At 35.6% G+C, this 24,670-nt stretch overlaps 1 protein-coding gene across 11 annotated transcripts in view; it reads right to left on the minus strand.

The window, feature by feature from the left end:
• tbl1xr1b (TBL1X/Y related 1b) overlaps nucleotides 1-7,912 on the minus strand; it is a 34,877-nt gene extending 26,965 nt beyond the window's left edge. For 7 of the 11 annotated variants that reach the window (XM_087238981.1, XM_087238983.1, XM_087238977.1 and 4 more), the window contains exons 1-2: nucleotides 7,647-7,899; nucleotides 3,204-3,267 (exon numbers count right to left, since the gene is read on the minus strand). The gene's annotated coding sequence lies outside the window, so the exon portion shown is untranslated. 11 annotated transcript variants of the gene reach the window in all.
• Nucleotides 7,913-24,670: the final 16,758 nt, after the last annotated feature.

Consider the following 24,670-nt stretch of genomic DNA (forward strand, 5'->3'; position numbering starts at 1 on the left):
AGGCCCTTTTTGAAAATACCGGTAAATTCGTTCCGGCTATTTTTTGGAAAGAGAAGTTGTAACATTAGCGGTAATTTGCCGGAATGCTGTGCTGTGGGAACGCAGAAAGAAAATTGCCGGAAAGAGCATGTGCACGTCTAGAAAGTGTTTACGTGAGACGTCTTTTTAGCCAATCAGAACACAGACGCATTCACGTCCGCGCGGTTTATGAAAATAAAAGCCTTTGAATTTTTCCAGACACATTTAGCTGCTGGATGTTAGTCAAATGACGTTTATATGTTCCTTCTTAAATGGCAACTGTGTAAATAATTATCGATAAGATGGTTATGATAAGCCGTTGTTTGTTTACCTTCAAGCTCTACTTCCTTCAGTTGCTTGATGCATCGCTTGTGCCCGTGAAGGAGTGAGCGCCAGCACACATACACATATAATGTAAATCTCAAAATGCAAAAGTGTTTCTCTATATGTTTTTATCGAATTTGTTCACAATACTGATCCATACACAGAGTTTGAGGTAATTTTTGGTTAATGATGTCAGAATTTACCAGTATTTTGGAATGGATGTGTAAATAGTCTTTTCCGGAAAAATTCATGTGTGAACAACGCTTTTTTGAATTTACCGGTAAAGCAGTTCCGGACATTTTCTGGATATTTACCGGTATCACTGTGTGAAAGGAGCTTTTCACATTTACCCTTCTTTTAAAAGTTGACAGAAATTATCCCAATGTCTATGCACTTCTCCCTTATAATTTAATCTCCCCAGCATACACTCGTCTAATGCAATGTCAATCATACCAATTTCATTAATCCACTCTTTCATTTCTGTCATTCTGAGACATTTTAAACCCTTTTTGTTAGAAGTGTAAATGTTGATTCTGTATGTACATCGACCAAACCTGGTCTTGATAACATAAAGCAATGTCAACTAAAGAGAAAACTGAACCTGACCCTCTACAGCTAAACTTTCTCACGGAAGCCCCTCTGAGCCCTGGGGAAATTTTCCACCCATTTGCTCACCACTGGAAAGAATTGTTAGGAAGCTGCACAGTAGGGACTAATATCGTAATGGGAAGGATTGCATGTGCCGAACAACAAGAGGAAATAGTCCAGATGTACTTGCACAGCCACTTATTTGTTCTTTAAGCCTCCTTCGATCCAATAAACTTTCATGTAAAACAGCAACCAATCACACAAGAACACTTCCAGTTGTTTACGACCTGTCAACAGTCTTTAAAGTGCAACGGTTGCTCTATTTATAATCAAATAAAAAAACAGAGCTTATTAAAATAATGAAGAGACTCTTAAGCTGTTTATAAACCTAAATGGCTTTAGATTATTGTATATAACACTCATGCCAATTATAATCCATTTATATAATGGAGTATATACAAACTAAAGCATTTAAAGATTCATTTGTAATCAAATTTCAAACCACATGTAAATGTAAGATATATGATTTTAAATAATAAAACCAGCATTTAACTCAGCAAAACCACAGCATAAAGGCCAGACATACTTTCTGTCATACAATTTAAGACCGCAACTTATTCAGGATATCATAATTAAGACTTTTTTTATTTACATTTTGAAAACTGGGACAATTAAAAGTTGGGACAGTAAAGGTCCTGTGAAGTGCACTGAAGCGTGCATTCCTTATACAATGTTTGACAATCTCAATAGTACAATTCTCCCTTTTTACAAAACAACTAATAAAGTTTCTATCACAGTGAGAGTGGTTAAGCAGGGCTCAAAATGAACCTTTTTGATTGGTAGCACCGGCGCTCCTAACTTTAAAAATGAAGCCGCATTAGCCAAAATTAAGTCGCACCCACCAATTATAAGCACCGTTAGTACAAGTTTTATACAAAAATATTTATTGCATTTGAAATAAACACTAATCAAACTAACAAGCAAAAAAAATATAAATGCATGTGTGAGGAAAATATGAAACTATGTTATCACAAGAAAATACATTTTAATAACATAACTAAGTGACCAAAAGATACATACCGCTCACCGGCCCTGCACACACTGCTTGACATGAATGAATCTGTTAATGATACAACTGTGCTGTTCTCACGGGTGCTGTCTGATATTGCACTGATTGCTTTTGATATAGTGTACCTTATTATATGCATAGGTCATGTTAATAGCAATACCGGTCTTTAAATGAGCATCATTTTTAGTTTACTTTGTGCAAGCCCTTTTGCGATAGTGTACGTGGTGTTAAATTGTACATATAGCTGCCACTTGCACGACAGACAGCATCTGGCGATTATATGAAGGATTAAACAGAAGCTCTCGTGCTAGATGTGGCAAACAGTTACCTGAAAATTCCATCCCACAGACTTTTCAAAGTGGACTTGAAGCCAATGGAAGTCTTTCATATACTCTTCCAAAAGTGTAGTTGGTGGATTAACATTCAGCACATGATCACAACTAAGAAGTGTCATTATTTGTAACTTTAGATGCCATGGTTTCTAAAGCAAAATCTGTCAGTGTTATCTTCATTCTCATCTTCAGCGCTTCACATTTTCGCGGTAGTTGCTCTCTCTGTCATCCCAAGCTAGAATGCATTGACTAAGTGATTGACAGCTGATTTAAATCAATCCATTCGCGTTCAGTTCTAGAGCAGTGGGCCAATAAGAAGAGCGCGAAGGCGGGGCAAGCATTACGGACTTGGCTTTGTTTACTGCAGCAAGTTGACATGACAACTGTTTTAAACCATTCCTGAGCGCTGAGTTTTGAGTGCAAAGATGCATTCTGCGTGAATGTCAACAATTTCATGCACGTGCACAAATGCTCCCAAATATATTTTGAGGTCGCATAGATAAAATTTTGGGTGCATAAATGGTTGCAATTTTGAGCCCTGCTGAGCTCAAGTGCATTAAATGCAAAGCAAATGAACAGTGTTATGAAATGGCATACTAGAGAGCATTTGATTGGTCAAAAGATTTGATGAGAAACCCAAGTATGAGATGACGTCAAATAAACCACTGAGCCATTTAGGCGGAAGTGACAACCTGTAAGGTCTGGATGTTTATTTCAGATGTACATCTTCTAAATGCAAATTTTGTCACTGTTTTGGTACATGCTATCATATGGATATCCTTAAGACCAACATACTAAAAAAACACTAACATTTTTTTTTTTAGTTTTACAAGATGTTTAAAAAACTTTAATGCAGCGTGAAATTGACTTACCATGATACCAAGCGTTGATTAGATGCTCATATTTTTGTTATTCATGGACCACAGTCAAACCATCCTGTAAATAATGAAAGAAATATTGTATTAGTTATATTTACAATTAAGCAGAGTAAACAGCTGAATCAAACACAGAAGTAAATGTTTCTTGACATCATCCAAAAGCACACTGAGAACACTGAGTGTAGATTTATCATCAGAATTAGGGCTGTGCGATTAATCAAAATCGAATCGTAATTTATTTATTTATTATTTATTTATTTATTGCTACATCAGCAACTTATGGCTATTTCATGGCAAAATGGATATACATGAAATATTACATGATAAAAACAAATTCATGTTACAATAAAAAAAGTTACTTGGATAAATATATAAAATAGAAATAGATAAAATTCACAACAAAAATATATTCAAAGTTAAATATGATTTTTCAGTTCAATTTTTGATGTTCAATTCTTCCTGGCGGTACCTTCTAAAAAATGTCCAAAATACTCTCCTTCTAAAAATTTTGTCTAATAATATTAAAACTTCCACATTTCAACAAAATATGTGTTATGGTAAGAGCAGCTTGGCAGTAATTACATTTAGGTGGTGCTTTGTTATTCACTAAATATAAATGTGTCAGCCTAAAATGTAAAATTCAACATTTAGTATAGACAGTCTGATCTCAAAATTATGATTTGCTAAATGTCTTTCATTTATTTTCGGGTTAATTTTATGTAATTTATTATTCATGCAGTTGTCCCCTTCTCTTTGCCATGTTTTGTTCATGTACAAATTGATTGTGGGTTTCAAGTCCTCAGAAGGAAAAAAAGATCACGATCTCGATTCGACCCTATACACGATCTTAATTCAGCTTTTCTACAATTCAGCCAATTATATTTTTAAGGTCAGGAGAGAAGGGTAAAGGAGGACGCACAAGTCTTCACAGCAACATTGACACCTTCAAATGGTTTTAAAAGCGTCACATACTGTTTTTATAAGGTATAATTCACCCAAAAATTCAATTTTTGTCTTTATGTATGATGTATTTGTGGCCGCGAAATCACACGCGAGCTGACGGCAAGGTGTTTGTTTACTTCTGAGAACGCCAGCGTGCACGCCAATAACGCCTACTTTAGTGAACACAACCTGCATAGTAGGGGTGTCACAATTTTGATTTTAAATTTAAATTGATCGAAATTTATGCTCAATTTCGAATGTCGAATCAAAAAATAGAATCGTCGATGCTGCCACGCCCCCATGTCAAATCAGCTTGGCTTGCCAAGCAGGAAAAAAACAGACTTGTTGAAGTGCTTGTTAAACTGCAGAAGCAGGAGACCCGTCGACAGAACTAAAAACCCTCTCCTTTTTCAATCAAGTCGCCGGTGTGTAAGCATTTTGGATTTCCAGTGAGTTATGTTGACAACGTTCGTGTTGTCGACAAAAAAAACACAGTTTTTTAAGCTCTGCTATGTACGTATTACGTACGGTTCGTCCGATAGACAACACCGGCATCGCAATCCTCCGCCCGCCCCCGTTGCAAATCCGCCCGCGAAAAGTACACACTCAGGCCTTGTTTACACTGTATTTGTTTTTAAATGGCATTTTAGAACGACAACGATTTGACATCCACAGTGGCGTGTAGCATTTCTGAGCAGCCCTCCTTCTTCTTTACCTCTGAAAATGCCCATAACGTGACCACACAGATACAAATGCGCACACAGCCATGCGCTCGAGACAGCAGGTCCAGGCAGCCAGAGGACTGCTTCAATCTTTCACTCACTTGTACTTTGTCATTTTAGCGAACACCTCAGATACTGTTGGCTGGTTCCTGTTGGTTGTGCATCTTTTTTACCGACGCCATTATAACGACACAGATCACTGCCTATTCACGAGTCCCGCAGAAAAAGTGATTGACAGGTGGTAATTGTGTGTGTATCTTGCCTTTATTCATTTACTGTATGATTTGTTTATGGGTAAAACAAAGACCATGCAGGTCAGGTAGTTTAAACGGTAGGCTACAAATAATTAATTGGTCATTAATTAATTATTCATGATCGAAAATCAAACCGAATCGTGCCTTTAGAATCGAAAATGTAATCGAATCGAGGATTTGGAGGATCGTGACACCCTTACTGCATAGGCTGTGAATAACAGGTAATGAAGTTGTGAATAACGTTCAGTTTGTTGCACAGAGCGATCGTTTGAGGGCCGTGCGGGAGGTTAGATTCGCATGTATGTGTTTTTTCTCACAGTGACAGCAGCCATGAGCCGCACTCGGAAGTGAAAGTGAAACCTGTGCGCACATCATGTAAACGATCATATTTTATGATTAGTTATTATTAAGACAAGCATTTGATATGTTTTTTCTTTCATAGCGAACACAAAGTGTTGTGCATGAAAATAAATGTTTACTGTCAGTATAACAACCCTAGCCTAAATATAATGTTGAATATAATGCAAGAACGAATTTGATAATGACAAAATTCTAATTTTACCAGTGAAAACAAATGGTCTAATAATGTAAAAGGCAGATGACAAGCACGTCTTAAACATAATAAATCAACTTTAGAATTATCAATAGTTATATTCTGATAATAATCTTACTGTGATTTAACAAACAAGACAAATTGAAATCTGTTCAAGTCCACTATAATGACTATACAAAATTTGGCATTTTAAGCAACAGTAGACCTACACATAGGCCTTATATTATTGTTATTTTTGTTATACCATATGTTTGAGAATTAATAATAATAGGCTAACCATATTAACCTTTATTTTACATTTACAGAATCGTGAGAAAATCGTGATCTTGATCTTTAAGCAATATATATATATTTATATATATAGCCCTACCTTCCTCTTGTTATGGATTTTAAACAATATAAAACATCCCTTTAAGCCCTTATTGGGCAAGGAACCATACATGTTAACTTTATTTACATTAATTACAATATAGCTTTTATTTATTTACTGTTAAGTATCGCATTAACCCCCAGCAACACTCCAGAGTATCTCTTTTTCCACTGAGTATCTCAATGAGTGCTGTATTAAGGGTTAAATGCGGTAGTTAAACTTAAAATTTGTTCCTTGACTTGTTCATAACCATTTTGAGATTTTTTTTTTTTTTGTTCTCTTGAAGACAAAATAGATATCGTGAAGAACGCTGCATTGATTTCTACAGTATTTGTTTTTCCTACTATGGCTGTCAATGGTTACAGGTTTCCATTATTCTTCCAGACAGCTCTCCTTTTGTTTTGACGTCTCCTTTTTCATTTTTTGGGTGAACTATCCCTTAAAAAACTAAACTGCAGTGATTCATTAGCTCTAATTAACTTACATGCATAAACTCTATTCTTAAACTGACTAGACTTTAGTGAACTATAGTTCATTCTCATCAACAGGTCGATTACAATTAACGTTATCCCTTTCCAGTAAAAAGATAATGTTATTACTCCCAGAGAAGTTATTACTAGCAAAATAACCAATGTACTCAAAACATACTCATTTCACACTCATCATTCCACTTCCAAAAATAAACGAGCGTAAGAAACATCATGCTAACATTCTGCCGGAAGCGCCAATACATGTCATTCTACTAGCTTACGGCTAATACGCATCGTCAATAAACGTAACCGAAAATAACAGACTACCCAAACAAGTGTGTAAACTGGCGATTCTAGTTTCCACGTGTGACTGGTTAGACAGCAACAAGGTTAACTAGCATGTTAAATGAATGCTAGTTGTTGTCAACGTCCATCTAGCGTGCACAGTGCGAGGAACCAGAGCGCCCATCCCCCCACCGCGCGGCCACAATACTACAATCCTGCAACACTGACGCCTGCAGTTTCAAGACCGCAGTTCTGGGACACTACTTTGGGTCATTTTAGCGCCCTATTACCAACCCCATTCCAGACGAGACTAACTCAAACCAGGAACAGACGCAATATATATTAAATTTTATTAGATCTTTAATCTATAATTCAGCGCGTAATTTTTAACTAACGTGTTTAGATGTGACTTACGTCACTTGCGTAGCGTTACTTGTTTATTATTGTGCGTTACTCCATCATTCAACAACGAATTAGTTGTCATTTCTGTTATTTAAATTCCAAAAGGCACCAGCTTTTTATGTTTGAGGTTAATATTTAGACGAATCTGACTTAAATTTAACTAATTAAAACAAATAGTGCTTATTTAAAACGAATTATACGAAACATTTTAAAAGAAAGAAACATGGTCCTTCGACTGCAGACCTGAAACTGCAACTGCCCGGTGTTGCAGGGTCATGCTAACTCACACGCGCTGCAGATTCACTCTGCAAAACCAACACTTTTAATGAGTTATAAGTGCCTTTAAGCTATTAAAAACGCAAGTGGAGATTATGAGGGCTAATTCGCGAGTAATATGTTTATTGGATGTGTTTAAGGGCGAATGTGAGGCTCGTCTTACTCGTGCCGAGGCTTCCACTCTCCTCAACCGCTGTTAGCTTCAGGAGCTAAAGGGCTGAACAAATGTGGCAGTGCGCCGACGTAGATCCGACAGAAGGGTATTCCTCGGCTTTTCCACTTCTCTGTTAAACTTCTGGCTTCGAGTAATATCTATTTTCCCTGTTGCCCGTATGAAATAGAAAGGAATAAAAGAAACATTTAGCAGCTTATGGACAGCCAGGCGCTTCAGAGGAAGCCGACGGCCTCAGACTAGCAGTAGGGCGGAGACTTTCCAGGCGAAAATGAGGTAATAGGCCCATGTGGCCTTTATTTAATGTAAAAGTATCTGTAAAAGACGAAATAACTGGGATATATATAAATTTTAAAATGTTATTTAACTAATTTGCATGCTAGTGAAGGCGTGTGGAAGCGGCGTGATGCGCTTACATTTGTTTTTAATTATCTTAGGGTGTTAAATCATAACAGAAGAACATGTAAGGCTTGAATTTACTATTCGTTTTCAAAAGCGGCTTATTTTAAAATATATACACCAAACTTGTGTGAGAGTTAATTAAACCGACCTGTTTATCAACAACATTTCATTGCCCAACCCCCACCACGCATACAGATATAATTTTTTGCCTGGCTGGTCACTGGCCTGCAATTCCGCCACACCCACAATCTCCTCTGCTCAGTCATTCAATAACAGACTGACATCATTGGTCTGCGTATTACACTGCTATTTTCAATCTACCGTAAGTATTGCAAAAGCATCGCAGTGTGTATACAATAGGCCTACACTGGGAAGAGACAGCACAATATTTTTTTTCAGCTGCTCCGCACTTTAATATAATCCAAAATAATAATGTATTATAAAGGTATTTATAATATAGATCAGCTAACGTTACAGTATGTACGTTATGTAAATTAACGTACGTAGGCTGTTTAATTTAGGTCAATTTGGTCCTCTTAAGCAATTTACCCCGTTTAAAAGTCATAATTATGCCTCTAAATTAAGTCACTATAGAAGTACAGCTGGAAATCAACTGGAAATCATGATGCTCATCAGCATTTTATTAACATATTTAAAATCTGGAAGACTTTTTAATGTTTATGTTTTTTTTTTATTCCCAACCCATTTAGTCAGACTTTGCCCTAAAATTTGAGCAAAATATTCAGAGATTCAAAGTTTATTTAGACAATTTATGTAAAACCCATTTTAGACATCTGATATAAATATAAACTAATTATTATGTATACATGTTTAGATTTTACACATATATAATTTTTGTTATATGCAACATATATTTCAAAATATTGCAAAAATATAAATTTACCTATATTTTATAATATATTTCCCATATATATATAATTCTAGCCAATATTTGAACATATATGTACATATTTGTAATTCCAGTAGTTAAAAAATGGCTGTTTTTGCAATATTTTGACATTTATGACATTTTGTGAAACCCAAAGAACTTGTAAATCATATATGTCATTTACATATATTGCCGTAATCTAAAAGTAATCCAAAAGTAGTTTGAATACTTTTTCTAAAAAGAGTAATCTACACTACATATAGTAATCTAAAAGTAATCCAAAAGTAGTTTGAATACTTTTCCTAAAATGAGTAATCTAGACTACATATAGTAATCTAAAAGTAATCCGAAAGTAGTTTGAATACTTTTCCTAAAATGAGTAATCTAGACAACATATATAATCTAAAAGTAATCTGAAAGTATTTTGAATACCTTTCCTAAAAGGAGTAATCTAGACTACATTAAAGTAATCTAAAAGTAATTAGAAAGTAGTTTGAATACTTTTCCTAAAGTGAGTAATCTAGACTTCATATAGTAATTTAAAAGTAACCCGGAAGTAGTTTGAATACTTTTTTTAAAATTAGTAATCTAGACTACATACTGTATAGTAATCTAAAAGTAATCCGAAAAAAGTTTAAATACTTTTCTAAAAAGAGTAATCTAGACTACGAATAGTAATCTAAAAGTTATTTGAAAGTAGTTTGAATACTTTTCCTAAAATGAGTCATTTAGACTACATACTGTATAGTAATCTAAAAGTAATCCAAAAGTAGTTTGAATACTTTTCCTAAAATTAGTAATCTAGATTACATATATAATCTAAAAGTATTCCAAAAGAAGTTTGAATAAAAGAGTAATCTAGACTACATATAGTAATCTAAAAGTAATCTGGAAGTAGTTTGAATACTTTTCCTAAAAAGAGTAATCTAGACTACATATAGTAATCTAAAAGTAATCCAAAAGTAGTTTGAATACTTTTCTTAAAAAGAGTAACCTAGAATACATATAGTAATCTAAAAGTAATCTGAATATAGTTTGAATACTTTTCCTAAAATGAGTAATCTAGACTACATACTGTATAGTAATTTAAAAGTAATCCGAAAGTAGTTTGAATATTTTTCCTAAAACGAGTAATCTAGACTACATATAGTAATCTAAAAGTAATCTGAAAGTAGTTTGAATACTTTTCCTAAAATGAGTAATCTAGACTACATTAAAGTAATCTAAAAGTATTTCGAAAGTAGTTTGAATACTTTTCTTAAAATGAGTAATCTATACTACATACTGTATAGTAATTTAAAAGTAATCCAAAAGTAGTTGGAATACTTTTCCTAAAACGAGTAATCTAGACTAAATATATAATCTAAAGGTAATACAAAAGTAGTTTGAATACTTTTCCTAAAAAGAGTAATCTAGACTACAATTTTCAGCATGTAATTAATCAGCGACAGACCACAGATTGGAAGTGAAATTCCCAGACTGTCAAAAACAAGTCTCGCCCAATTTGAAACATAAGCCAACACCACCAAAAGATTTTCCCCTTCACATCTGGGAGATGATGACACCACTATGTAACATCTTAAACAACCTTTGTTCACTGGAAAAGCGTTATGGGAGATGACTGGGTTGGCTCATATTTGCTCATCAGTAAAACCACCAGCACACATGCTCTCTAATTGAATTATTGCCTGTCAGATCACAATCCATATATCATTTGCTTGTGGTTGCACTATAATTTGTTCTCAAACAGGCGCCTGAGATCAGACTTTGCAGCGTCTATGACTGTTTTTGAATAATAATAGAAACCAATCACTTTGCAATACTTTAGGTGGATCAGTATTGTGAATTAGTGAATAATAATTTTGGTAACACCTCACAATAAAGTGTCGTTAGTTATTATTTACAATGAACTGAAAATTCTTTCATCATTTGTGCATCATTACTATTCGTTCTATTTTCCATCCACTGCATCCATACATCTCTGCAATGACTCAATTAACCTATAAATAAAGTCATCCGGAATGGCAAAGAAAGCGTTTTTGCAGGCCTCCCAGAGTTCATCAAGATTCTTTGGATTCAATTTAAATACCACTAACTTCATCTTACCCCAGACATGCTAAATAATGTTCATTTCTGGTGACTGGGCTGGCCAATCCTGGAGCACCATGACCTTCTTTGCTTTCACGAACTTTGATGTGGAGGCTGAAGTATGAGAAGGAGCGCTATCCTGCTGTAGAATTTGCCTTCTTCTGTGGTTTGCAATGTAATGGGCAGCACAAATGTCAAATGGATGTTGATGTTGCCTTCCACTCTGCAAATCTCTCGCACGCCCCATACCAAATATAACCCTAAACCATGATTTTTCCTTCACCAAACTTGACTGATTTCTGTAAGAATCCTGGGTCCATGCGGGTTCTATACCTTCTGCCACTTTTCCAAATGATCAACTACAAGTCAAGTTATTGTTTGTTGCACTTACAACTGGGATCAACGACAAGACTTTTGTCATGTATTATACAAATATGCTGACGAGATGGCAGTAATTTCAGTTTTATTGAAAGATAATATCAACAATATGGAAATCACATTTTGGAATTAGAGGAAGAGAGTGCTTTATTGATTAACAAAGAGAAAACAAAAGGTTTTACAGTTTTCTTTGGGGAATTCTGCTCCTATCATTGGAAGGTTAACTCCGCAAGAAGGTCGCTGGTTCGTGTCGGGTGTTCTGTGTGGAGTTTGCATGTTTTGACGTGGGTATCCTCCAGGTGCATGCTCCGGTTTCCCCCACAGACCAAAGGCATTTGGTGTAGATGAATTGGGTAAGCTAAATTGGCCGTAGTGTATGTGTGTGAATGAGTGTGTATGGATGTTTCCGAGTACTGGGTTGCAGCTGGAAGGCATCCGCTGTGTAAAACATATGCTGGATAAGTTGGCGGTTCATTCAGCTGTGGTGACCCCTGAAAAATAAAGGGACTAAGCTGAAAGAAAATGAAGGAATGAATGAGTTATTAGAAAAACTCTGTGCCTCAATAACAAAAATCAGCTTTCCACCATTGTCATGCTGAGTAGCTTAATGTGCAAATAATTCTGTCTCGATGATCATCTCTTGCATGGTGCCCTCATCAATTATATTTGCCCTCAGCAATTGTGTTTGTAGATTTTTGTTCACGCTTCAATACCAGCTTTACACAAAGACTGGGTACAAACAGAGCAATAAAAGTGTTTCCTGTATCCATGGCAACAGCAGTGGCGCTGGCTGTAAATGAGGCAATCAAATTATTGCTGGAACATACAGAGGAGAAAGAGAGAGAGAGAGTGAAAAAGGGACAATTATCCATTTCACACCAAATTTAGCAAAGAGTGAAACATTACACATTATGATGAGTCCCACCGACTGGTCTCCAATCAAAACTCATACATTGTTTGTTTAATTAGAAGTGGAACCAGAGCATTTTGTGTTCTTGCAGGATAATTGCTAAGACCTTTGGGATCCAGTTCGAGGACTTCTGGCCAACAAAGAGAGAGTAGGAGGAATGTTTTTAGCAGTAAATTAAATGGGCAGCACGGTGGCGCATTGGGTAGCACAATCGCCTCACAGCAAAAATGTCGCTGGGCCCAGGCTGGGTCAGATGGCATTTCTGTGTGGAGTTTGCATGTTCTCCCCTCAGGTGAATTGGGTAAGCTAAATTGGCCGTAGTGAGTATGTGAATGAGTGTGTATGGATGTTTCCCAGTGATGGGTTGCAGCTGGAAGGGCATGTGTAAAAAAAAAAAATGCTGGATAGTTGGTGGTTCATTCTGCTGTGGCGACCCCTGATTGAAAAAAGGAACTAAGCCAAAAAGAAAATGAATGAAAGAATAAAAATAAATGTGGTAACGTTCGTTGTTGTGTGGGAAGAAGAAGACAGGGTCGGCGATATCAGGTAAGCAATATATTTTATTATTTTAATGCACACCACTTGCAGGCAGTGTCTGTGCGTGTGTGTGCTCTCTCTCCTCTCTCGACTGCTCCTCCTGTTCTCCTTAAGAAGGGAGTCTCTCCGGCCCAATCACTAGAAAGACATGTGTTATTTATTATTTCTGATTGACCTGCTGATTAGCCGCCGGGCTCCTAGCATGCTCTTCCCCCTTATTGGGTGTTCAATCACGCTTACCTCTCCACAATAAAATTGTAAAAGTAATAAAAAAAACTTCAGATAAGAAGCACATCATTCGACCACAAAAAAATGGCAGCTTTGGCTGCAAATGTTTTATTTTAAATATTAGAAAGAAGAAAACACATAAATAGAGGTATTTATTCATTTATTTTCCTTAGTCCTATGTTTATCAGGGGTTGCCATAGCAAAATGAACCGCCAACTGTTCCAGCATGTTTTACCAATTTCTATAGAATACAAAAGACATGTCACTCGTATACTTTTCGAATGGGAAACAGTGTAACTTTCAATATGACAAATAAAGCTTCTAGTACAGGAGCCAATCAGCATTTGCTATATGGTGAATAAAGGCCGCCTTCAAGTTCAGGAGCCGATCAGAGATCGATATTAAATGAATAAAGCCTGGATTCTAGTACAGGAGCCAATCAGCGATCGCTACAGACTGATAATTCTCCGGGAGAGGGGCTCGGATCAGACATGAGTTTCTACAGATTTTGTGTGATACAAACATTTAGAAATGAAAGCAAAGACCCATTTGTTGTTTAATTTGATTGATTATTAGTAATATGAAATGTCATCTTAAGCTTGGCAAGTAGATTTGGAGAATTTGATGTTTCCCTATTTAAACAGAATGCCCGAGCATACTGACCGAGAGGCGTTTGAAAGATGGCCACCAAGTGAAAAGACTTGCCTAAAGGGACTTTGGTTTTACACAGCGGATGCCCTTCCAGCTGTGAAAGCACAAAAATCCAAACTCCCATGGACCATAACACTTCCACCCTCAAGAACAAACTATATAAAATGACATATATTTGTTTAGGTCATTACACTCTAGACAAAGCATCAGCTATAGCATTATTCACATCTTTCTTGTGTCTAATTACTGGTACTAATGAATTAAGTTATATCCTTGTACAATCATACACCAATGCATTACGTGCTGCTTCTGATTGTACATCTGAGTAAGGAAGACGGGTGGATTATGATCCGTGAACATAGTAACTGGCAAATTACTAGAGCCCACATACATACCAAAGAACTGAAGAGCCATTAACAATGCCAATGGTTCTTTTTTCATTGTAGAATAGTTTATGTTATGTTTGTTAAATTTGCTTGAAAAATAACAAATAGCATGAACAACACCAACTTGATCCTCCTGCAACAAAACAGCTCCCGCACTCACAGCACTCGCATCTATCTCCAATTTGAAAGGAGAGGAAAAGTCAGGTGCAGCCAGTAACAGGAGTGTTACTTAAGAGAGCCTTAATGGAATCAAAAGCATATTGGCAATCACCAGACAAACAAGACGAACGGGATGGACTTAAAAGTGAGGTTAGTGGATGTGCATTGCACATTGAATGTGAAATATTATTTGTGCATGTATGGTAAGTAAAACATTTTTCATTGTTTATTAAACTCATTTGCTCATAGTCTGTATTCTTATGAAATATTTAAATTTAATATTAAGCCTTGAAGGGCAAATACTTAATGTAATTCATGGGGCAAACAATTCAATAAATATAATTCAATAGTTCATATAAAGCATAATATTTTATAAATATTAACATAACAATTAGATTAAATTAACATGAGCACTGAACAAAATATTTAGCCCAGCCTTGTATATGCTTAATTTAAACAAGAAAAAATAATTCATCCTAATAAATTTTATAGAAAGCAAAAAATGTAACTTTCTCAAGCATCAACAGATTGTTACAACATCAACTTATATACTTTTGATTGTATTTCTTGAAAAGTAATGCTTCAATGAATGATCTGCCAGATAGAACCTTATTATACCAAGTGGAAAATGGCTTTTCAGAATGAGAAGGTTCTATTTGCAGTTACAGTGTTTTTTTTTTTTTTACTCCAATTTGCAAATTTAGGAGAACTTTGATAATTTACATTTAGAGTACATTTAGGGTCTCAGTCATGTTAATGTATGAAAGAGAATTGTTACACACAAATTGTTTTCTATATGGCATGCAAAAATTTTGAAGCTCAATATCTCAAAATCACGTAAAACACAGATAGAACCTTATAATTCTAAGGTGACGTACTGAGCCAGGTGATCTCCAGGTCCAGCCTGTGGCTGCGGAGCCTCCACGCATGGAACCGCTACCATTCAAGGTATTTTAAACTATTTTATCTGACAGACTGGCACAAATAAGCAGATATTGTCATTCTCACAATGTGTTTCTGAGTTCTCTCACCCTTCCTAAAGAGTTTGAGACTTTAACTCAGATGTTATTCTTGTTTAGTAGATAACTGATCAACAAAAAATAAATTAAAATTAACATACAAGGGTGAGCTATAATTTTCTTTGTGTTACTCGTGGCAATGCATAATGTAGCCTTTGACAGCAAGCATCAGTGTTTTTTGAGACTGAAATAAGAATATGGGAAGATGGCGAGGAGTGGTGCTGGACGTGTGTACTTTTGGATAAATTTCTGCAGGCGCCCCTGCAGGGAGAGAGCCCTGAGCTCAAAATATCCTCGAGCCCTGGGCTCCCTCCCGTTTGTAGGGCAAGAGGGGAGATTAAGTTCAGTTAGATCTCGACAACTCTCCCTCTTATTTGTGGCTAATGACGAATTGCTTTATGAGGAAGATATATGGAAGAAACTGGGGATCCCGGGCGAAACCCACGTGAGCATGGGGAGAACATGTAAACTCCGCACAGAAACATCGACTGGCCTAGTAAGTATTAGAACCAGGGATGTTCTTGCTGTAAGGCAACAGTGCTAACCACTGGGCCGCCGGGCTGCCCAGTCTAGCAAGAAGGGGCAGGAATGGGGGAAGAGGGGATTTTTCAAGACGAAGAGGATTGTGCAAGAATATTGTTATTTATAGTGACCTAGAAAACATCTAATTGGAAAATCATGTGATAGTTAATGCGAGTCAACCTGTATTCAATCATAAGCACGTGATCCTCTTGAAACTAGTTTATAAATAAACTTATAAACTTACAGATAATGGATGTTTTACGAACAATGAAGGATTGACAATAATTGTCATTTTGGTTGCACCGAGGGACCCCCAAATAAAAGTTTGCTTAGGTTCTCCAAAGGCTTGTGTATATATATATATATATATATATATATATATATATATATATATATATATATATATATATATATATGTATATATATATATATATGTATATATATATATACATATATATATATATATATATATATATATATATATATATATATATATATATATATATATATATATATATATATATATATATATATAATTTTGCTACATTAACTCAAAATAATCAATTAAACAAATAAACAAATATAAAACACAGAAATCACAAACCTTTATCAGGACAGTAAGATACATAGAGATTCTCTGCAAGTACCGGTCATGCTCGCAACAAAGCAAAAACAAGAGTATCAGCCAGACATGCGCTGGAAACAGAAACCCACCAAGATGCACATTCAGCTTCCATTTATAAAGCTGACAACAAGGACAAAATTAATAATCAAGTAACAACAATCCCAAATGACAACAATGATAATAATAATATTAATAATAATGACAATAAATTAACAAATAAATAAATAAATACTGGACCTTAACACTTCCATATCGCCTGCTGTTCTCTCGTAAATCTACAAGAGGCAATTGACTGACTGACCGATTGACCAATCCCACCCTCCTCCTTCACTAAACCCAACCAATAGTGTTTTCAAAAGCACTAGTTGACTCGCCCACCCACTTTCTCAAATTCAACCAACAGTTTTAAAAAGCAATCCAGGAAAAAAAGCCCTCGCCTGATTTTTACCACGTTTTCAGATATAACCACATTCTCACGCTGTTATTTACTTGTTTATTTTACTTTTTGGATTCTGTTTTTTCTTAACCGCTTCCTGGAACCATTCTTTGCTGGACTCAAATCCCATCATTGTGATCAACTTCTCTCTGCGTCTCAAGTCCACCGACGTAAATGGCGAGCTACTGGTCAAACTGGTAACAGTGCGAAAGTCGTCCATACAAAAGGTAAGCGGTTAGCAGGTAAGCGTGTCAGGAATGGTGTCATACTACCCCGTAGCATTCATTTTAAAGATGAAATGCTTCCATACGTACTTCTGGCTATGTAATTTGTGATCTCCAGAAATGTATATAGGACTATGTTTTCAGAATGAGCCTGTGTTGAGTTAAACAGATGAGTTTTGCCATTTTTGAATCCAATCAGCTGCTCTTTGGGTCTGGTGAGAGGGCTTTTAGCTTAGCTTAGCATTTTTGCGCCTGCCATGATACAGCAGAAGTTCCTTATCATTATTATTATAGTTCCTATAGACGTATTGACCTAGCAACTTATTTTCTGTCTGCCTTAGTTCACAATGTAACTACAGAAGAGTCAAGCTTTAAATAGGAAAATTATTAAAACTCTTTACTAATTTTTGATCGAGGTGCTAATAATCAAATCTGATTTGCTAAGCTAAAAGTGTTCCTGTCAGTCAAGGAGATTGGCTGAATAGATTAAAATAAAAAAAAACTTTAGAGTTTAACTAGGAAAATTGTAAAAAGCCTATTAAAAAACCTGGGGTGTACTTTAAGATGCCTATATAGGTTATAACAACATGCACATGTACAAACACCTGCCAGCTAGAAAAGTTATTAATATTTGTCAATGTGCATGTGTTGAATGTCTTTGTCAAATGCTTGGGTTGTAATGCATGCAATATCCCCTCCAGAAAGCATAATAGCGGCACTTTAAAACCCAATCACGTCTATGTCTGGCCTTATTATGCTATTATGCTGCATCACATAAACCCCCGATTTAATGCATCACCAAGCTGTGAAACAGCCCAATCCATCTAAATGCGACTTCAGTTTTGATCATGGAAAGGTCATCGTTCTTAGCAGTCCAAGTCGAGTCTGGCATCACAATAGCTACTAGATGAATGGTTTCCAGAGCTGTGTGTTCCCAAGATTACAGTGTTGTGAAACTTGGCACACGCGCCATTAACCTGAAATATTATTTCAGAGTAATGAATGGTACGAGGAGATAGCGCACTTAAATAGCAGTGCATTCATAACTCTCAACGCTCATCTGAAGATACAGACTGCATACCCAGCATGTCTCTATTTCTAAAAACAAAATACTGAATTGCTGCAACATCTATAAATTATGCTTGGATTTGATATCTTCCAGGGGGTCATATTGTACTCAAAACTACATTTCAGCACATTGCAGTCAGTTTTTTCTTAGATTTGACTTATTTACATGATTGCATTTTTAAAAAAAGTTAATAATAATAATAATAAAACACACACTCATTAAAGGAGTATTTCACCCAATAATGAAAAGTCTGCAATTATTTACTTGTCCGTATTTTTTACAAACCTGTTTGAGTTTCTTTTTGTGAAAAAAAAAACCCCACTGATGTCCATTTTTAGTTTCTATTAAGGATGCTTTTGCCCAAACATTCTGCAGTATATATTCCAGAAGAAATCCATTCATAAAAGTTTAGAACTTGAGTATGAGACATAGTCAGGAAATCTGTGTTTTTGAATGAACTGTCTCTTTAATTAATGTTTAGCTAGGATTGAAATCCGGTATAACCGCCAACAGAGACACCCAGTGGTACAAACCGGCATTAAAGGGATTTGTTTTTCCTACTATGGAAGGTTCACGTTTTCAGCTTTCTCCAAAATATCGTCCTTATTGTGTTTAACTGAAGAAAGCAACTCATAAAGGTTTGAAACAACTCGGGGGTGAGTAAATACACATTTTTGCATCAAATATTCTTTTAATCTCACTCTCACTTAATTACCTCAGTTTCTCTCACCCTAAAACATAGTATTATCCACAGTAAAAACATTTAAAACGACAATTTCCAAGAATATATATATATATATATATATATATATATATATATATATATATATATATATATATATATATATATATATATATATATATAAATTGTTATCATCGCTATTATCTAATCTAATATGTAAAAAAACAAAAAGAGGCTCAGTTGACTATATTGTTAGAGCTTAAAAGTTAATACATTCATTTTCGCCACAGTGAAATACTCAAATGAACCGCCATAAAAACAATTGAGACTAACTTTCCATTCACTGTAAATTATTTCATCTTTACCAGTTTGTCTAATTTTCTAAATATAAATCCCTATTATGACTGGCTTTCTGCAATTAAGTGAATTTACACGTAAAACTCAGGGGCCATTGGCAGATTTTTATTTAAAATTTAGTAAAATTTTAAATCTGACTTTTCAAGTGAACATAATATCATTTTTATTTATTCTTTTTTGCAGTACCAGTAGGTTATGTCCTAATGCTTATTTAGTTTGCTAGAAAGTTGCATTTTGCAACTTAGAAATGTTGCTTATACAGTACAACACATTGTTTTTCTCTTACAAATATTTACTTCATTCCCCTTACATTTTTCTTTCAGACAATGCAGGAAGCCAAGGTCTCATTTTTTATTTTAAGCTGTTTACACTATAAAAATATAATTAATATATACAAATTCTTTCAACCTCTTTATAAAATGCATAGCATTATGGATAGCATGGATAAAATGTTTAAGGATAGCATTTTTGTAATTTAATTGAATTGAAAATCTTCTCTTTTGCCATAAATTCCCTTGATACACCAAGCTGGAATGGTATTTGAAAACTATGTGAAAAATCTTTATTAACTTAAATAAATCAGGGGTGCAAACTTTTCACCTTTCTAAGAAATTCACCATTTTCATCTTGAAAAAGGGTCATTCAATCATAGATCTGGGGGGATTTTATTCAACTAATATTAAAAAACTATGTCATGACCCCCTCTGAAAAAAAAAATAACCTTGATTAACAAATGGTCTAAATGAACAGATGGGCTAAACTGACTTATTTCTTTATTGATTCAGTCAAAAATAAAATGTTGTTGCTGCTTGTTCAAACTACTTGTTTTATATAATCTGAAACATTATAATTCTTGTAATTTTCTTTAAACAATTTATTTAATCGAAGAGTAAGATTTGTTGGAGTTTAATCTTTACTTAGTTTGAAGATTTAAAAGACTTTTGTAATGTTTCGAGTTTTAAGGTTGTGCATTGGCTTCAGAAGAGTAAGCTGGGTTCATTTACCAATGAAATGAAATGCATACATTTGTCAAACCAATTGACATGTCTGTGTTTTGAAACGCTTAGTATGTCGCGATGATGAGCCCGGGCTTTTTAAAGACTCCTCAGCACTTCTGAACACTCGTCCACGGTGCTATAATAATCCGACACATAAATACTACCTGGAACATTCTTGGGAAAAGGGCAGGCAGCTTTCTCAGAGGACCGAACGGCACACAAACGAAAGGAATCTGAAACACAATGGCCAGCAACAGGTGTAAATGTCCGCAGTTAAGGATCTGCTCAACACTCTGTAAAACACAAGAGAGTGTGACTGCCGAATAAAACATTTGGGATTTGGAGCTTGATGTAATCGAAAATAATGGATGTCGTACTTTTCCCTATAAAAAAGAGAACAAGTCAGCCTCAGCAATGAAGTTAAAGTCGGAGATAGCATCGTTTTGAGAAATGGGCTCTTTGCAGGAGGAAAAAAAAAAGGAAAATGAAAAGATTTGACTCCATTCCATTTGCGACAAAGTGTGAAAAAGTGTTAAATGGATTTCGGAATTTAAAAGACACCATCAAAAAGTCCAATTATCATCTCTATGTGCATTCACGTGGACGGAGATAAAAGAGTCTGCCTTTTCCTGCACTTACAGCAGTTCTGCATTCCTCTCATCAGTTTGCCCTTGGGACAAAATGATATATCTGTCATCTTTCTGATATGTTGAGAATTTCAGTCAGCAAAGAAAACCTGCTGTCTCCCTGTGGTTAAAATAAAGCCACGTTCGACGCGCATTCCTTTATTGCAATGCCTGCTGTTATTGCTGCCTATATTTCTTAGTGTCAACTTTATGTCCAGCATAATGCATGTTTGCATGTAATCTGTAAATAAAGCCACAAACTAAAGTGGTGCTTTGCCTGTCCAGCTGTCCCGGCTGCAAGATATGAGCAGTTGGTTATTTAGTGCGCTGTTAAATGCTTGCTTACTACGGTTTTCTGGAAGGTTGCCATATGCCGATGCATTGTTTTTACTATCAATCAGGTGGAATTTTTAGGATTGACCAATTATATACAGTTGAAGTCATAATTATTAGCCCCCGCTGTTTATTTATGTTTAATGGGGAGAAAACAAATTCAACACATTTCTAAACACAATAGTTTTAATAACTCATTTCTAATAACTGATTTATTTCATCTTTGCCACGATGACAGTAAATAATATTTTACTGGATCTTTTTCAAGACACTTCTATACAGCTAAAAGTGAGATTTAAAGGCTTCACTAGGTTAATTAGGTTAACTAGGCAGGTTAGGGTAATTAGGCAAGCTATTGTATAATGATGATTTGGTCTGTAGTCTATCAAAGAAATAAAATTAATTAGCCTAAAGGGGCTCATAATTTTGTCCTTAAAATGGTGTTTAAAAAATGTAAAACTGCTTTTATTCTAGCTGAAATAAAACAAATAAGACTTTCTCTAGAAGAAAAAATATTATCAGACATACTGTGAAAATGTCCTTGCTCTGTTGAACATCATTTGGGAAATAAATATGATTAATAAAATAATAATAATTCTGACTTCACTGTACATGGTCACTATATATTTTACAGTACAATTCTCTGATTAGCTACCACTTTTAGCTCAATGAACTACTAACTTTCTGCGTATTAATGGTCTGTAAAGTTTTATTTGGTAGGATTAGGTAGGTGGATCATATCTACTTACACAGATAACAATTTCCTGTAGAATCTGCTGAAAACTTACTGTAAATCAATTACAGTAAGAATAATGAATTTGCAGTAACAGCTACATTTATCTTGCTGTACGTGTCATTCATTCATTCATTCATTCATTTTCTTTTCGGCTTAGTCCCTTTATTAATCGGGGGTCGCCACAGCAGAATGACTCGCCAACTTTTCCAGCACATGTTTTGAGCAGCAGATACCCTTCCACTTGCAACCCATCTCTGGGAAACACCCATACACACTCATTCACACTCATACACTACGGACAATTTAGCCTACCCAATTCACCTGTACCACATCTCTTTGAAATGTGGGGGAAACCAGAGCACCTGGAGGAAACCCACGCGAACGCAGGGAGAACATGCAAACTCACACAGAAATGCCAACTGACCCAGCCAGAGGCTCGAACCAGCGACCTTATTGCTGTGAGGTGACAGCACTACCTACTGCGCCACTGCGTCGCCTGCTATACGTGTATTTTCAGTATTGTTCATCTTCACTGTAAAACATGGTAATATTCAATATGCAATACAGCAACATTCTGCATAACTGTCCTACAGTAAAAAAATGTGGGTATTACAGTTAAATGCTGTGTAATTTACAAAGATTGCTAACAGTGTAATAAATAGCCATATCTTAATAATGGACATGTATTAAGCACTATTGTAAATAAAGTGTACTCATGGCTGCATTTAATTTTTTAAGCGAACGTTACGGATCGGTATGACGCCATTCCTTTTCACGCTTACCAGCTGACCACTTACCTCAGTGTGGAGGACTTTTCTGCTGCAACCAGTTTGTCCAGTTAGCTTGTCGTGTACGTTGGTGGACTTGAGATGCAGACAGGAGCTGACCATGACGACGACCGGGTCCGAGTCCGGGGAAGAGCGGTTCCAGAAATCAGGCAAGACATAAACAGAATCCAAATAATACAGTGACCAAGTTCATAACAGGGTGAGAATGTGGTAAAATCCGAAAATGTGGTAAAAATCAGACGAGGGCTTTTCTTTTTCTGGACGGCTTTTGTAAATTGTTGGTTGGGTTTAGGCAAGTAAGCGGGTGGCCGGTTCAATCGGTAAAATTGGTTGACAATGACATGGATGTGCTTTATATCTCTTTTAGCCCCTTTTCAAGATTTAAGATAAGTCTTTTGTGGCTCCAAAATGTGTCTGTAAAGTGTCAGCTCAAAACACCCATCAGATTATTTATTATACCTTTAGGAATATTATAATTTTCTGCTCAGTATACTGTGTAGCTGTTTTTTTTTTGGCCTGTGCCTTTAATGCTAGTTCTCCCCTCCCACTGTTTTCACGTGCCCGTCAGAGTGTGCCTCAAAATCCACCTCGGCTCCGTCAGATAAACAGCAATGTGTCAGACATGAAGGAAGCAGATTTCATGTAACGTTTGTGAGAAATACTGCAGTGGGAACTTTACCAACGTTTATCTTATGTATTTGTTGTGAAGTTAATTCAAGCCTTTCTGCAACGATGAGTCACACACAATGTTGTTACAAAAATTAATGCACATGCACAGAGCGCACATTTAGCTTTGCACCGGTTTTGTACAGAGAATGTGACAGGATACAAGTTAATATCCACTGCTGTATATCTGTTATGTTAATGTGCAAAATAAACAAGATTTAATGTTCGCTGAACAAACAAGATCCTGTTTCTGTTTATTTTTCTAAAATTAATTTATTTGTTAAGTGGTGTGAGGAAAACTTTTTATAAGTAAATACAAAATTTTTTATTTTGCATGTTTGCCTTTTTTTTTATATAGTGTCAGAACTTGCTGTAGTGCCCCTTGAGGGACAATGAAGTATAGATAAAGTAAAGACGGTAAAATCGCTGTAATTCATTACAAACATGCACTGTTTTAAAAATGTTTTAAACTTGTAAAACTCATTCTTGATCACATTTGATGATCATTGATGACCACAGAACGCTGAACAGATCTTTTAATCCCAGTTGCTTTGCGCATGTCCTGTCTTACTACGAAGACATGTTATTACGTGGCTGACAATCAAATCAGTGGGTGGGAAAACCACACTCCTATGTCACGTTGCAGTGGGCCTCAAAAAGAGAGGGATTTGGATCCTATTTTAAAGTCAGGAAATTTAAAAAAGAGACTTATTGTGTTTTTATCACTCCAATATAACTGTGGACAGACTATACCTACACTCTGTTCTGTCCAAACAGCTTACAAAATATGCTTTTCATCATAGGTGCCCTTTAAGAATCTTTAAATAAAGACAAAATAATAATAATAAAAAAAACTTTGCGCAATTGTGCTCAGCCTTTGCTTTACCTTGCACTGTTGTAACAATAAATCAACCGTGACAGTTTCTGTGATGCCATTTAAGTCAGATCTTATTTAAAATATGTTATTTAAACGTGCATTTTTGGTAAAATGTATATTCCATTCTGCCAATCAGCAGATAGATTTACGTTTAGTCATTTAGCGAAGGCTTTTATCCAAAGCTAAATGAGGAAGTCATCAATCGACTCATCATAAAAAGGCAATATACTAACATGAAATATCTGCCAGAGTCTGATGGCAGGAACAGAATAGCCTTGAAAGGTACTTTGACCATGTCTAAGTGAAAATGCACCTGTAAACATTCCTCCGCATGCTCAGATCACTTCAGTCAAATGTTTTATATTTCTACCTTCAGGTTTAGAGGATCAAATCACCAGTTCTAAGGATGAATAATTTAGTAACCATACT

The sequence above is a fragment of the Danio rerio genome, chromosome 2 (assembly GCF_052040795.2).
Source record: "Danio rerio strain M-AB ecotype USA chromosome 2, GRCz13ab, whole genome shotgun sequence".
NCBI classification, from domain to species: Eukaryota; Metazoa; Chordata; class Actinopteri; order Cypriniformes; family Danionidae; genus Danio; species Danio rerio.